This window comes from Schistocerca piceifrons, chromosome 1 (assembly GCF_021461385.2).
Source record: "Schistocerca piceifrons isolate TAMUIC-IGC-003096 chromosome 1, iqSchPice1.1, whole genome shotgun sequence".
Taxonomy (NCBI): Eukaryota; Metazoa; Arthropoda; class Insecta; order Orthoptera; family Acrididae; genus Schistocerca; species Schistocerca piceifrons.
This window is the reverse complement of record NC_060138.1, coordinates 727,766,552-727,780,565: the sequence shown is the minus strand read 5'-3', so window position 1 is coordinate 727,780,565 and position 14,014 is coordinate 727,766,552.

Here is a 14,014-nt window from a genome sequence, read left to right as displayed (position 1 = left end):
TTCGTTCGAGTTACACACGCAACAAAAGTGTCTCTACGGCTAGTAGCATACTGCAGCTGCAAGCATGAACTCCCCGTTTTTTAGTGGCGCAACCTATGAGACGCAACTTTTGTCACGACACAAAAAGTTCAGCTTTTTGACAGTCGCGACATTCACTGCAGTAAAAGTTGTTACCGTTTTTACAGCTGGAGCGACCATAGCTTTCCAAGCGGCGAGAAAGGAGAACTTTAGATGTTTTATGAGCATAATGTTTGTTTTGCATCCCTTCACGAAATATTTGAATTATTATTTTTTTTTTTTGCCTCCAAGAGTTTGCGTATTATCAGAAGGCATAGATGTTTCTAACAATGATTCTAAAATACGCGCAAGTAGGGAAAAAAATCATGAGTGCAGTGGCAAGTTACAACGGATTTGTGAAGAAACATCTGTGACGTTGGATAGAACTGCAGCTTACCACTTTGATATCGACGGGATATAAACACATAGATTCACACATAAGAAGCGCAGACATGTACCACTACATGCAAAAGGGATCGACCCCCATTTGTTGTTCCGTAGGACTACTGTGTTTTACTCATTGTCGCCTGTTGCAACAAGTATGACCTTCATCTTCAGATTATTCTAAGTAGGACAAGCAACTGCCAAACAGTTGGAGAAATATAGTGTGAGCATAAACCCCAAGCCATGAAAGCCAATAACACTGTCAGACATGCTGTCATATGTCAAATTTGCCATTAGAGACTTTTCATCTAATGAAATATGCGCTAGTTTATCAATATCGGAGAAATGTTGTACCGTACCTTTTGTGTTAAAAGGTGGAACATATTATCACTTATCCCACATTTAATTTGTATGCCTTCCACATACCTCTGTAATTCACGCACTGATGGAAACATAAAACAGCTAACAGCTTATTTTTCGCTTTCAATCTTGCAGATGGCAGGCTAATCTGGCTTAACACGTCAGAGGCGTCCTTTGTCACTTGATCCTTCTGATACAGTTTCTGTTACTGTCTGTGCAAAAAATGATAAGCACTTTCCTTGTCCCCTAACAGTTTTGCACGAAGTCTTGCGATCTGCACTTTTTGGTACTCCACACGCTTTTCTAGACACAGATAACTGCACTTAATTTTACCACTTCATCGTCAAAGCAGGTCTGTGTTGACGATGCAGATGAATCTGGCACTGATATAGGAGAGTTGAATTGGCTGCTTCTGTGTCATGTGAGTGTTTTACAGCTTTACACGGTTTATCAAACCATGTGGCAGTTTCCTCTTCATCGTCAGATGAAGTGGGTTATTTCGAATGTCAAACAATGTGGTTTACTACATTCCAAGTGAATTTATTATTGTCTGCATTCATAAACTGATTTTGTTCGACGTGTAGCGGAAAAAACTTAACATTATTATAAAGGTAAACAAGGTCTTTTTTCATAAGATGTTCTCGTCTGCTATTCACTATCCATTTTCTTACTCCTAAAACGGAAAATTAATCATGAATATACATGTAGCGTGCAAGCAAATCCTCACAATACAGTTTAGTAACATGATGGTGTATACCTTTCAGGGTCCTTAGGAAACCTGAAAAAGACAAATATGGTATCTTCTTGTTGTTGCTGCCGCAATTTATTGCACTACGCTACGTTCCCATTTGTAAAAACCATTGTGAAAACCAAAATAAAAAACTACTATTTGGTTTCGTTTTCACGATCGTGCCGAGCAGTTTAACTTACTGTCCGCTTGATGCGCTGCTGGCACAGTAGGCAACGAAATCGAGGCGACGTGTCCAGAGTGTGATGTGGCAGCTGTTAAACTAAAAATTAGTTATTCGAAATGCCTGTATCAATGAATATAATAAGATTCTAAAATCTAGGAAAAATGGCGTGTCTGCCGATGATATTTACATTCTAGCTGTTGGTTAGTTTGCCATTGCAGACAGCAGATTCGTCTCTGAGTATTATTTCTTTTATAAATGCGTTTTTTTCCCCTGATTAATCCCTGTACGAAATCTATTTTCGGATCCAACAGTTGGATCTTGTCTTCCTTGTACTTAACTCTTGTCAGAGCCTTAAGGCCATAACTTGCACTATAACATTCATATTGGCCCTTTTGGTTTCAGTTTACGACATATTGAAGGCTGCGCAACTACATAGAATTTATGGCGTCCTGTGTGAATGGTAGCTCACAATACCACTACAGCAAGCCACGCTGAAGGTGACGCGCTACAAACGGGCCTTGGCCTTGGCCTGAGGTGTAGGAGTTTTGGCTTATTACAGCCTTTCCTCCTGTTCCTGATGATACGATGATGATGTAGCCTCACTGTATGGTGTGTCCTCTCGTGGTCCGGTGTTGGTCCTGGCTACTAGCATGCAGGCATGCTAGTGGTGTACCTTGGTGCTTTGGCTCTTATTTGTCTCGTGCGAGACGTGCAGTGGTGTCTGTAGGTCTGCGGACAGCTTCCTCTCGCCGTCGCGAACCTCCTTCCTCAGCCGCACGTCTGCGTCCTCTAGGATGAGGTCTTTCTTCGTAACGAACTCGAGCAGAATTGCCTATGCCTGCCACGTAGCTCGTACAGCCTATGTGGGAGCGACGGCTCCCATTCCCCTTCCACCTGGGCGAAGAGGTACGGGTTCTTTTGGGCGTTGTAGCGCCCATCCCGCAACATGTTGGCAATCTTCTTTAGCGCGTCTGGGTTGTTCGTGCTGTCCGGGAAGGGGATGATGTCCATGCGTAGTTTGCCAGCCGCTTCTTGTTTCCCCTGCTGTTTTACCTCCCCGCCAGGAGTTGGGGAAGGGGAGGACGGTGCCATGTCCATGGGCGTCTCCCCAGTTTCCTGCATTGGTACAGGTTCTGGGGCGACGTCCGTTTGAGTGGCCGCGTCCTTCTGCTATGGTAGGTCCGTCTGCGTGACGGCGTCCACCCCCACCGGGCAAACCGCAGGGGAGGCGGGCGCGGGAGCGGGCACCTTCTTCTTGTTCTCGCAGCTCCTCACGCAGCTGCTGGAGCTGACGATGGACAGCGACGAGTTCTTCTTTAAGTGCGGCCCGTTCGGCCACAAACGCGGCTTGGAGGCCGGCCATGGCGTCGTCAGTGGCGGCTTTGTGTCGGCGTGGCTCGCACCACTCGCCAGAGTTGGGGGGGGGGGGGGGCAGGGCGGCCGTCGTGGCGCTTGACACCACTGCAGGGCGTGGTGCGGCGGGCTGACGGCGTAACTCCCTGAGGTAGCTGCCGCTACGCGAATTGGCAGCGTGTGGACCGCCGCAGTTCGCGCAGCTGCTGGCCACCCCACGAGGCTTTGTACAACTGCGGGTGTCATGTGCCGCCGCGCACTTCAAGCACGCGACGGCGTTCTTGCAATCGCGTGCAGTCTGCCCCAGCTGCTAGCACTTGTAGCACTGCACGATCTTGCTGTTCCGCTGAGTGCGCTTGCGCTTTGGCTGCCATCGGCGGTCGCTGTTGTTCCCCATCGCATTGATGAGAATTTACAGTGCGGCTGCAATCTGCTTCCCTTTCCGTCCAGCCATGGCGTTGGGCTAGTGGCGTTGGCGTGCGCGAGCGACGGTAACGGAGTGATCCGCAGTGAGTCGAGCAGCGAAGTGTATCAATTCTCACATGTCCAGGGCTATTTCATGGCCGCCGCTGCTTGACTCGCCACAGCTCACTTCATTGCTTGTCTCTCTCGCCCAACACCTTTGCAATCATGTCCAAACACGGAATGGGAGGAAGAGGCAAGTTTGTTGTCATCGTCGAGCTCCCGTTAAAGGCAGTTGGGAGCGACAGTAGTGGCAACAAGAAGAAGAAGCGGAAGATTGTGACGCAATTACAGTGCTGTTGTTGTGGTTATCAGTCCTGAGACTGTTTTGATGCAGCTCTCCATGCTACTCTATCCTGTGCAAGCTTCTTCATCTCCCAGTACCTACTGCAGCCTACATCCTTCTTAATCTGCTTAGTGTATTCATCTCTTGGTCCCCCTCTACGATTTTTACCCTCCACGCTGCCCTCCAATACTAAATTGGTGATCCCTTGATGCCTCAGAACATGTCCTACCAACCGATCCCTTCTTCTAGTCAAGTTGTGCTACAAACTCCTCTTCTCCCCACTTCTATTCAATACCCCCTCATTAAATATGTGATCTACCCTTCTAATCTTCATCATTCTTCTGTAGCACCACATTCCGAAAGCTTCGATTCTCTTCTTGTCCAAATTATTTATCGTCCATGTTTCACTTCCATACATGGCTACACTCCACACAAATAGGCCCTACTTCCAGGAAAGACTTCCTGACACTTAAATTTGTACTCATGTTAACAAATTTCTCTTCTTCAGAAACGCTTTCCTTGCCATTGCCGGTCTACATTTTATATCCTCTCTACTTCGGCCATCAACTGTTATTTTACTCCCCAAATAGCAAAACTCCTTTACTACTTTAAGTGTCTCATTTCCTAATCTAAATCCCTCAGCATCACCTGAGTTAACTCGACTACATTCCGTTATCCTCGTTTTGCGTTTGTTGATGTTCATTTTATATCCTCCTCTCAAGACACTTTCCATTCCATTCAACTGTTCTTCCAAGTCCTTTGCTGTCTCTGACAGAATTACAATGCCATCGGTGAAGTTCAAAGTTTTTATTTCCTCTCCATGGATTTTAATACCTATTCCGAATTTTTCTTTTGTTTCCTTTACTGCTTGCTCAATATACAGATTGATTAACATCGGGGAGAGGCTACAACCCTGTCTCACTCCCTTCCCAACCACTGCTTCCCTTTCATGTCCCTCAACTCTTATAACTGCCATCTGGTTTCTGTACAAATCGCAAATAGCCTTTCGCTCCCTGTATTTTATCCCTGCCACCTTCAGAATTTGAAAGAGAGTATTCCAGTCAACATTGTCAAAAGCTTTCTCTAAGTCTACAAATGCTAGAAACGTAGGTTTGCCTTTTCTTAATCTAGCTTCTAAGATAAGCCGTAGGGTCAGTATTGCCTCACGTGTTCCAACATTTCTATAGAATCGAAACTGATCTTCCCCAAGGTCGGCTTCTACCAGTTTTTCCATTCGTCTGTAAAGAATTCGCATTAGTATTTTGCAGCCATGGCTTATTAAATTGATAGTTCGGTAATTTTCACATCTGTCAACACGTGCTTTCTTTGGGATTGGAATTATTACTTTCTTCTTGAAGTCTGAGGGTATTTCGCCTGTCTCTTACATTTTGCTCACCAGATGGCAGAGTTTTGTCAGGGCTGGCTCTCCCAAGGCTGTCAGTAGTTCTAATGGAATGTTGTCTACTCCCGGGGCCTTGTTTTGACTTAGGTCTTTCAGTGCTCTGTCGAACTCTTCACGCAGTATCATATCTCACATTTCATTTTCATCTACATCCTCTTCCATTTCCATAATATTGCCCTCAAGTAGATCGCCCTTGTATAGACCCTCTATATACTCCTTCCACCTTTCTGCTTTCCCTTCTTTGCTAAGAACTGGTTTTCCATCTGAACTCTTGATATTCATACAAGTGGTTCTCTTTTCTTCAAAGTTTTCTTTAATTTTCCTGTAGGCAGTATCTATCTTACCTCTAGTGAGATAAGCCTCTACATTCTTACATTTGTCCTCTAGCCATCCCTGCTTACCCATTTTGCACTTCCTGTCGATCTCATTTTTGAGACGCTTGTATTCCTTTTTGCCTGCTTCATTTACTGCATTTTTATATTTTCTCCTTTTATCACTTAAATTCAATATTTCCTCTGTTACCCAAGGATTTCTACTAGTCCTCATCTTTTTACCTACTTGATCCTCTGCTGCCTTCACTACTTCATCCCTCAAAGCTACCCATTCTTCTTCTACTGTATTTCTTTCCTCCATTTGTGTCAATTGTTCCCTTAAGCTCTCCCTGAAACACTGTACAACCTCTGGTTTAGTCAGTTTATCCAGGTCCCATCTCCTTAAATTGCCACCTTTTTGCTGTCTCTTCAGTTCTAATCTACAGTTCATAACCAATAGATTGTGGTCAGAGTCCACATCCGCTCCTGGAAATGTCTTACAATTTAAAACCTGGTTCCTAAATCTCTGTCTTACCATTATGTAATCTATCTGAAACCTGTCAGCATCTCCAGGCTCCTTCCATGTATACAATCTTCTTTTATGGCTCTTGAACCAAAGTATCAAAAGATGAGACACCGAGCCAGCACCTGGGAAGGTATGGTTGCGTGTGTGAAGTGCAGGAAACCGCATGATACACGCAACTGTGACAAACCAGGGGATACCGCGGCCACATGTGTGAATTGTCTCAGCATGCACACAGCAAATACGCTCAGCTGCAGCTACCTGATGTTATGGAAGTGGCCGAAAACGGTCACCACACATGAAAAGGTGGTCCAAGAAGGCAAGGCGGATGCCCCGCCCCATTTCAAGTACAGGAAGCAGCCTGCACCGCCGTGAAGATGACTTTGGTTAGTTCCGCGAAACTTTGCGGAAAGCCATTGATGATGCCATTGCTGCGCTTAAATCCACCATGGTGGAGGAGAGGGCAGATCTGGATGAGATGTACCGCCAAGTGACACAATTGAGCCAGCCAGTGTGGCCACGCGGTTAAAGGCGCTTCCGTCGGGAACCGCGCGACCGCTACGGTCGCAGGTTCGAATCCTGCCTCGGGCATGGATGTGTGTGATGTCTTTAGGTTAGCTAGGTTTAAGTAGTTCTAAGTTCTAGGGGACTGATGACCTCAGATGTTAAGTCCCATAGTGCTCAGAGCCATTTTTTTTTGACACAATTGAGGGTAGCCCTGCCCTCGCATCTCGCACGACACCTGTAGATGCACCGACCCCCACCAGCACAGGGGCTGATGGGGAAACGCAAACGACCATCTCCCTGGACGATGAAGAAACTTAGGCTGCTGGGGAGGTGATCATGGAGTCGGGGACACACGGCGACTGCACGAAGATGGCCCCCTTGGAAACACTCAACCCATCAGCCTCTGTACATACACAGACCACAGAGGAAACGCCCATGGAGGCCGAGGGAGAAGAAGATGAGCCATTTTTTCGAGTGCTTGCCCCTCCCCAACAAGAACTGCATGAGGAAGCTTCTCACCAAGATCGCAGACTCCCTATGAGATGGTAGCTATCCTCATCATAGAAATCCATACCCTTTAACAGAAACTTATATCCCAAACTTATATCCCTCCTCTCCCACAAAAACCCTATACGTTCCATTGGGGGTGTGAATCCCTAAACCAGAAGTTTAAAGGTAGGGGTCTGGAGCTAATCAATTGCTACCTGATCTTCACCAATGCAGACTGGAGGTAGATAACAGAGGAAGATGGCCGCCGAGTAAGTGACGCCAGAAACCATTTCCAGAAAGTTAAGTGATTTAGACAGGAATATAATTTAGTTTAACGCCGACAACAAATTAAATACGTGCATTAGTGTATCGTTTAGTCTTGCCGTTAAAGGTTTGACTTTTCTTTGCGTATTTTTTCAGAAAACACGAAAAGATCGTAACTTCGCGAAGTCGCGCTTAGGCTTAAATTTTGTAAACGTGTTTGCTTCTTGTTTCACGGTAATTTAACTAGTTTCTCGGTAACAAATAAGTAAACTAACGTAAATAGCGTATAACTTCATTGTTTTAATACAGATTTCAGAAAAACAGCGTAACTTTATATCAGAAACGTGCCTATATACATTTGTTTATAGGCCTAATTCTCGTAACGTTTTTGGAGAATCAAATTTAAAGTATCTCGTTTAATTGTCCTTTTTTTCATTCCATCGAGTGAAATATATAATAAATAGCGTATACCTTCGTTGTTTTAATACAGATCTCAGAAAAACAGCGGAATTTTAAATCAGAAACTTGCTTATATACATTTGTGAATAGGCTTAATTCTTGTAACGTCTTTTTTGATTTTCGGTGATTTAATTGATTTATTCTAGCTAAAGTATTATTTTGGCCATGAGTGAGAAGTGCCTGACTTGCCGTAGAATTGTTAGTTCCGGGGTTTGGTGTGATGGATGCAGTAGTTTTTTTTCACTGGGGGGACTGCAGTGGCGTGGGTGTTGGGAAAGTGGATCAGGCTCATCAGTGGTTATGTAGAATTTGCAGCAGAGATAGGAAGATAGTGGAACAGGAGGGGAAAATTGCTGCCCTTCAGGCTGAGCTAGATCAGGCTAGGGAAGATCTGGACAGGTTAAGGAGGGAGAAGGGCAAAGAGAGGTGGGAAGTGGCAACAGGTAGCAGAAGGAATAGGCCTAGAACTAAGTCTGACAGTTTTGTGGTGAATGTCAAAAATAAGTTTGACCTGTTGCTTCAGTTAGAAACTGATGAGCCTCAAGCAGAGGTAGGTGTAGACAGGACACAACAAACTTTCAATAGGAAATTGAAAAAGAATGTAGGAAAGTCATCGAAAAGGAAGAAAGTTTTGTTGTTAGGCAGTTCTCATGCCAGAGGTGTAGGCCAACTTCTGCAGGAGGAATTAGGACCAGAATACCAGGTCACAAATTTTTTCAAACCAAGTGCTAGTCTGGATCAGGTGACAGAGGATTTAGGTTCACTCTGTAAAGAATTTACCAGGGAAGACACCGTGGTTATTGTGGGAGGGCCAGGGAACAGCATCGACAGAGATCCTGGGTACAGTATAGAGTGTGACCTGGTAAAGATTGCGTCAGCATCGAGACACACCAATGTTGAATTTGTATCTGTCCTGAGACGCCATGACCGGTCTCATTTGAACTCTTCTGTTGGGAGAGTTAATTTGGAGTTGGAACGGCTGCTTGGATCGGGTGCGGGGGCTCATATTGGTGTGGTTCCTGTTGATTATCTCAGTAGGTGGGACTATACCAGGCACAGCCTACATCTCAACAGGAAAGGGAAGGGGAAACTGGCTGGGGTAATAGCAGGAAATTTAAGGGGGGGAGGCACTGCCATGAATGGTAAAATACCAGTGGTTACAGGTGTTGGAGCAGCACCTTTTTTAGGATAGGTAAGACAGAAAGATGTCAAGTTCTACGAGAGGTCAGGATTGAAACAAATCTTCAGTTTAGGAAAGAAATTCAACAGCACAATTCTAGCACATTGGATCACCAATCACAGCTATCAATTATAAATTTTCACCAATCACCAGAAATTTTATCTCCACCAAGTTGTATCTCAGTCCTAGGTAATTCCATTGATGAATTAAAGTCACCCAACCCAGTTGACATAATCTGCCTCTCTGAACACCATGTGACCACTGGTATAGGAACTAGGCCTAAGCACAATGAGAAACTCAGACAGGAGAGTACTGCAAATGTTAGAATAAGGAAAGGTTCTCATAAAAGTATAATTAAAAATAATGTAAGTATATTTCATCAAAATATTGGGAGTTTAAAGAATAAAGTAGATGAGCTTCTGGTTTGTTTAGAAGATTTAGAAGCTGAGAATGAAATAGATATACTATGCCTGTCTGAGCATCACATTGTTACTGATATGGATAAGGTAAATGTAAGTGGTTATAAGCTCTCTGCACATGTAATGAGAGAAAATATGGAGAAAGGAGGAGTTGCCATATATGTCAAAAGTTATCATTGTGCAAAAAGTATAGAAACAAAAAAGTTTTGTGTAGAGAAACATATAGAAGCATGTGCCTGTGAGCTTAAATTAAATAAAGGCACATTTATAATTGTAACTGTATATAGGTCCCCATCAGGAAATTTTCATCTATTTCTGAAAAATTTGGACTCCTTGTTGTGCTATCTGTCAGACAGGGGGAAGCAAATTATTATTTGTGGGGACTTCAATGTAGATTCTCTGAAAGAGGGTAATAGGAAAAATGACCTAGAAGTATTACTCGGTTCTTTCAATTTAACACCCGTTATTGATTTTCCTACTCGGGTGGTAAAGGATAGCAGCTCACTGATAGATAACTTCTTTATAGACCAAGATAAGTTTAACCAGATAAATGCTCAGCCTGTTGAGAATGGTTTTTCTGATCATGGTGCACAGCTAGTTACAATATATGACATAGCTCCATTCAGCAATACTAAACAGTCCTCCAAAGTAGTACGTTCAGTCAACGATTTAACAATTGCAAATTTCAGGGAAAGCCTACAGCAGTTAGACTGGGATGAGGTGTACCATGAACCTGATGCCAATTTAAAATATAATTTATTTCATGACATTTTTGTAAATGCATTTGAAAACTGCTTCCCCAAGAAAATAGTTAAATATACTCGTAAGAAACCTTGTAACAAACCATGGCTTACTAAGGGTATAAAAATATCTTGTAACCGGAAAAGGGAAATGTATCTGACAGCAAGAAAGAGTAGTGACCCAGACACTATCAAAAACTATAAAAACTACTGTGTTATATTAAGAAAAGTTATTAAAAAATCCAGGAGTATGTGTATCATGTCTGAAATCAGCAACTCTGATAATAAAATTAAAACAATTTGGAATATTATTAAAAGAGAAACAGGTCAACCAAGAGCAGAGGAAGACAGTATTACCATCAAATTGAATGAAAACTTTACAAACAAAAAGTCAGAAGTTGAAAATATTTTTAATAATCATTTTCTAAATGTTGTGGATATAGTAGGATCCAGGTGTTCATTAGAAGATGCTAGGCTGTTAATGGAAGAGGCCATACCTATGCAATTTGATACAATTGAAATCTCACCCACTTCTCCCTCTGAAATTAGGAAAATAATAAACTTGCTTAAAAGCAAAAACTCACATGGAATTGATGGCATTTCCAGCAAAATACTAAAAGCTTGTTCTCAACAGATAAGTAAGATTCTCAGCCACCTGTGTAATAGCTCTCTGGAACAGGGCATTTTCCCTGATAGACTGAAATATGCTATTGTTATACCTTTGCGTAAAAAGGGGGATAGATCTGATGTCAACAATTACCGTCCAATCTCCCTTCTAACAGCTTTATCCAAAATTTTTGAGAAAGTAATGTATTCAAGAGTAGCTTCACATATCTGTAAAAATGAAGTACTAACAAAATGTCAGTTTGGTTTCCAGAAAGGTTTTTCAACAGAAAATGCCATATATGCTTTCACCAGTCAAATTTTGAATGATCTGAATAACCGAACACCTCCCATTGGGGTTTTTTGTGATCTCTCAAAGGCTTTTGATTGTGTAAATCATGAAATTCTGCTAGACAAGCTCAAGTATTGTGGCATGAGTGGGACAGTGCACAAATGGTTTAATTCGTACCTAACTGGAAGAGTGCAGAAAGTTGAAATAAGTAGTTCTCGTAACATGCAAAGATCAGCACATTCCTCAAACTGGGGAACTATCAAGAATGGGGTTCCACAAGGGTCAGTCTTGGGTCCTTTGTTGTTCTTATTATATATTAATGACTTGCCATTCTATATTCATGAAGAGGCAAAGTTAGTTCTCTTTGCTGATGATACAAGTATAGTAATCACACCTGAGAAACAAGAATTAACTGATGAAATTGTCAATACTGTCTTTCAGAAAATTAATAAGTGGTTCCTTGTAAACGGACTCTCACTGAATTTTGATAAGACACAGTACATACAGTTCCGTACAGTGAATGGTATGATGCCATTAATAAATATAGACCTTAATCAGAAGCATATAGCTAAGGTAGAATATTCCAAATTTTTAGGTATGTCCATTGATGAGAGATTAAATTGGAAGAAACACATTGATGATCTGCTGAAACGTCTGAGTTCAGCTACTTATGCAATAAGGGTCATTGCAAATTTTGGTGATAAACATCTTAGTAAATTAGCTTACTACGCCTATTTTCACTCATTGCTTTCATATGGCATCATATTTTGGGGTAATTCATCACTGAGGAATAAAGTATTTATTGCACAGAAGCGTGTAATCAGAATAATAGCTGGAGTCCACACAAGATCATCCTGCAGACATTTATTTAAGGATCTAGGGATATTCACAGTAGCTTCTCAGTATATATACTCTCTTATGAAATTTGTTATTAACAACCAAACCCAATTCAAAAGTAATAGCAGTGTGCATAACTACAATACTAGGAGAAAGGACGATCTTCACTATTCAAGATTAAATCTAACTTTGGCACAGAAAGGGGTGAATTATACTGGCACTAAAGTCTTTGGTCACTTACCAAATAGTATCAAAAGTCTGACAGATAACCAACAAGTATTTAAGAAGAAATTAAAAGAATTTCTGAATGACAACTCCTTCTACTCCATAGAGGAATCTTTAGATATAAATTAAGAAAAAAAAATATTAAAAAAAATAAAAAAATAAAAATAAAAAAACACAAAAAAATAAAGTTGTTATATTAACTTAAGTATGTTGTTAAATTAACCTAATTATGTCATGTATTGGAAAATTTGACTCGTTCCACATCATTACGAAATATCGTATTCATGATCCATGGAACTAGTATTAATCTAATCTAATCTAATCTAATGAAGCTGTCCTGTAAATCAAACAGAACTTGCTGGCAGTGGACTACTCCTGTCAGACCGAAATAGAGTTCTGACATCCAGGAAACAAGAAGAAGAAGAAGAAGATTAAGAAGATGCCAGAGACATCTGGCAGATAGTTTCTTTTGTTCCATATGACCCATAGGCCCATCCAGACCCTGAGGTATCAACAATTCGACCAGACAGGAACAGAGGAGGAACAGCTACCAACTGCTTAAACTCCTGTGATTTGGGCCAAGGCTAAGACCCATCATTTAGTGTCAGCCTCACTGTCAGTGGCCAAGACTATTTGTGCTCAGTCTTGCATTCTTCAGGTTGAAGAGCAGACCTCGTATTTGACTAAGTGCTTTAGGTGTTTCGCTTTTTCAGTTTTTGCTACGAAGTCATTGCAAGGTAAGCAATTGCCACATGATGTCACTTTTACTTGTTGTTCAAAGTAACTTGAATTTACCAATATTTTGAGATTTATGAATGCAATTCATTCCAGATGGGAAATACATTCGTCAGTGATTTAAATTACACATACAGTGAAGATGATTTTGATTTAAATCAGAGGAGCAAGAGACTGAAGATTACTTTGAGAACGTGGTGCCTCAGTACAGTGATACTGTATTTTTGGAACACTTCCTTGTGCGACGCCACATGGTAGAAGACCTTGCCGAGAGGGTCAGGAATTCTTTGGATTACAATCATCAGACTAGTGGCTATGAAAAACTAATACCCCTAAAACAAATATTAATTTTCTATGGTGTGCTAGATATCATTTAGCATCATTTAGATATGTGGGAGACAGATTCGACATATCTATGACTACCCTGTTCAGTATCATTCAAGGAGTGATACATTCTGTTAACAGTTTAGTCACTGATGTGATAGAGTGGCCGTCGACTGAAGAAAATGTGGTGGTAGTCACATTTCTGTCGAAACGGATTTCCAGGAGTTGTTGGTGCCATTGATGGAACTCTCATAAAGACTAACAGACTTTGAGATGATCCCAAATCCTATTAAAAATGGAAACTGTTTTATTCCATTCAGTTACAAGTAGTTGCAGACTACAATCACTGTGTAAGGGATGTATTGGTTTTTACTAAATATGACGTGCTCCCATAATTATTTACAGATCTGTTACAAGATGGTGATTTTATATCTTGGCATTTCGAGGGGAGCCAATGTTTTTCTTAACTTATGGCCAACTGTGAGCTTGACAACGTATGTGTCCTGCAATATAGGTTAAAGGCATAAAATCAAATATTTCAACATGGCATAAATGTCCAAAACCTCAGTTCTGCTTAATAAACAATAAAACAGTCAGATGGCAGTGTGTTCCTTTAAAAAAAATATTGTATGTCTAATGCTCAGCAACATCAAAATATATTGTGAAGCTTCTGAGTTTCTGGGCATTCTAATTGGTGGCAAGTTAAATTGGTCTGTGCAATTCTACATCTTTAAATAAGACACAGTGCGGGAAGCTATGCTCTGGACGTGTAACTACGATGGTTGGTTGGTTGGTTTGGGGGAGGGGGCTGATCAGCGAGGTCATCATCAGTCCCATTGGTCTAGGGGAGGATGGGGAAGGAAGTCAGTTGTGCCCTCTCAGAGGAAC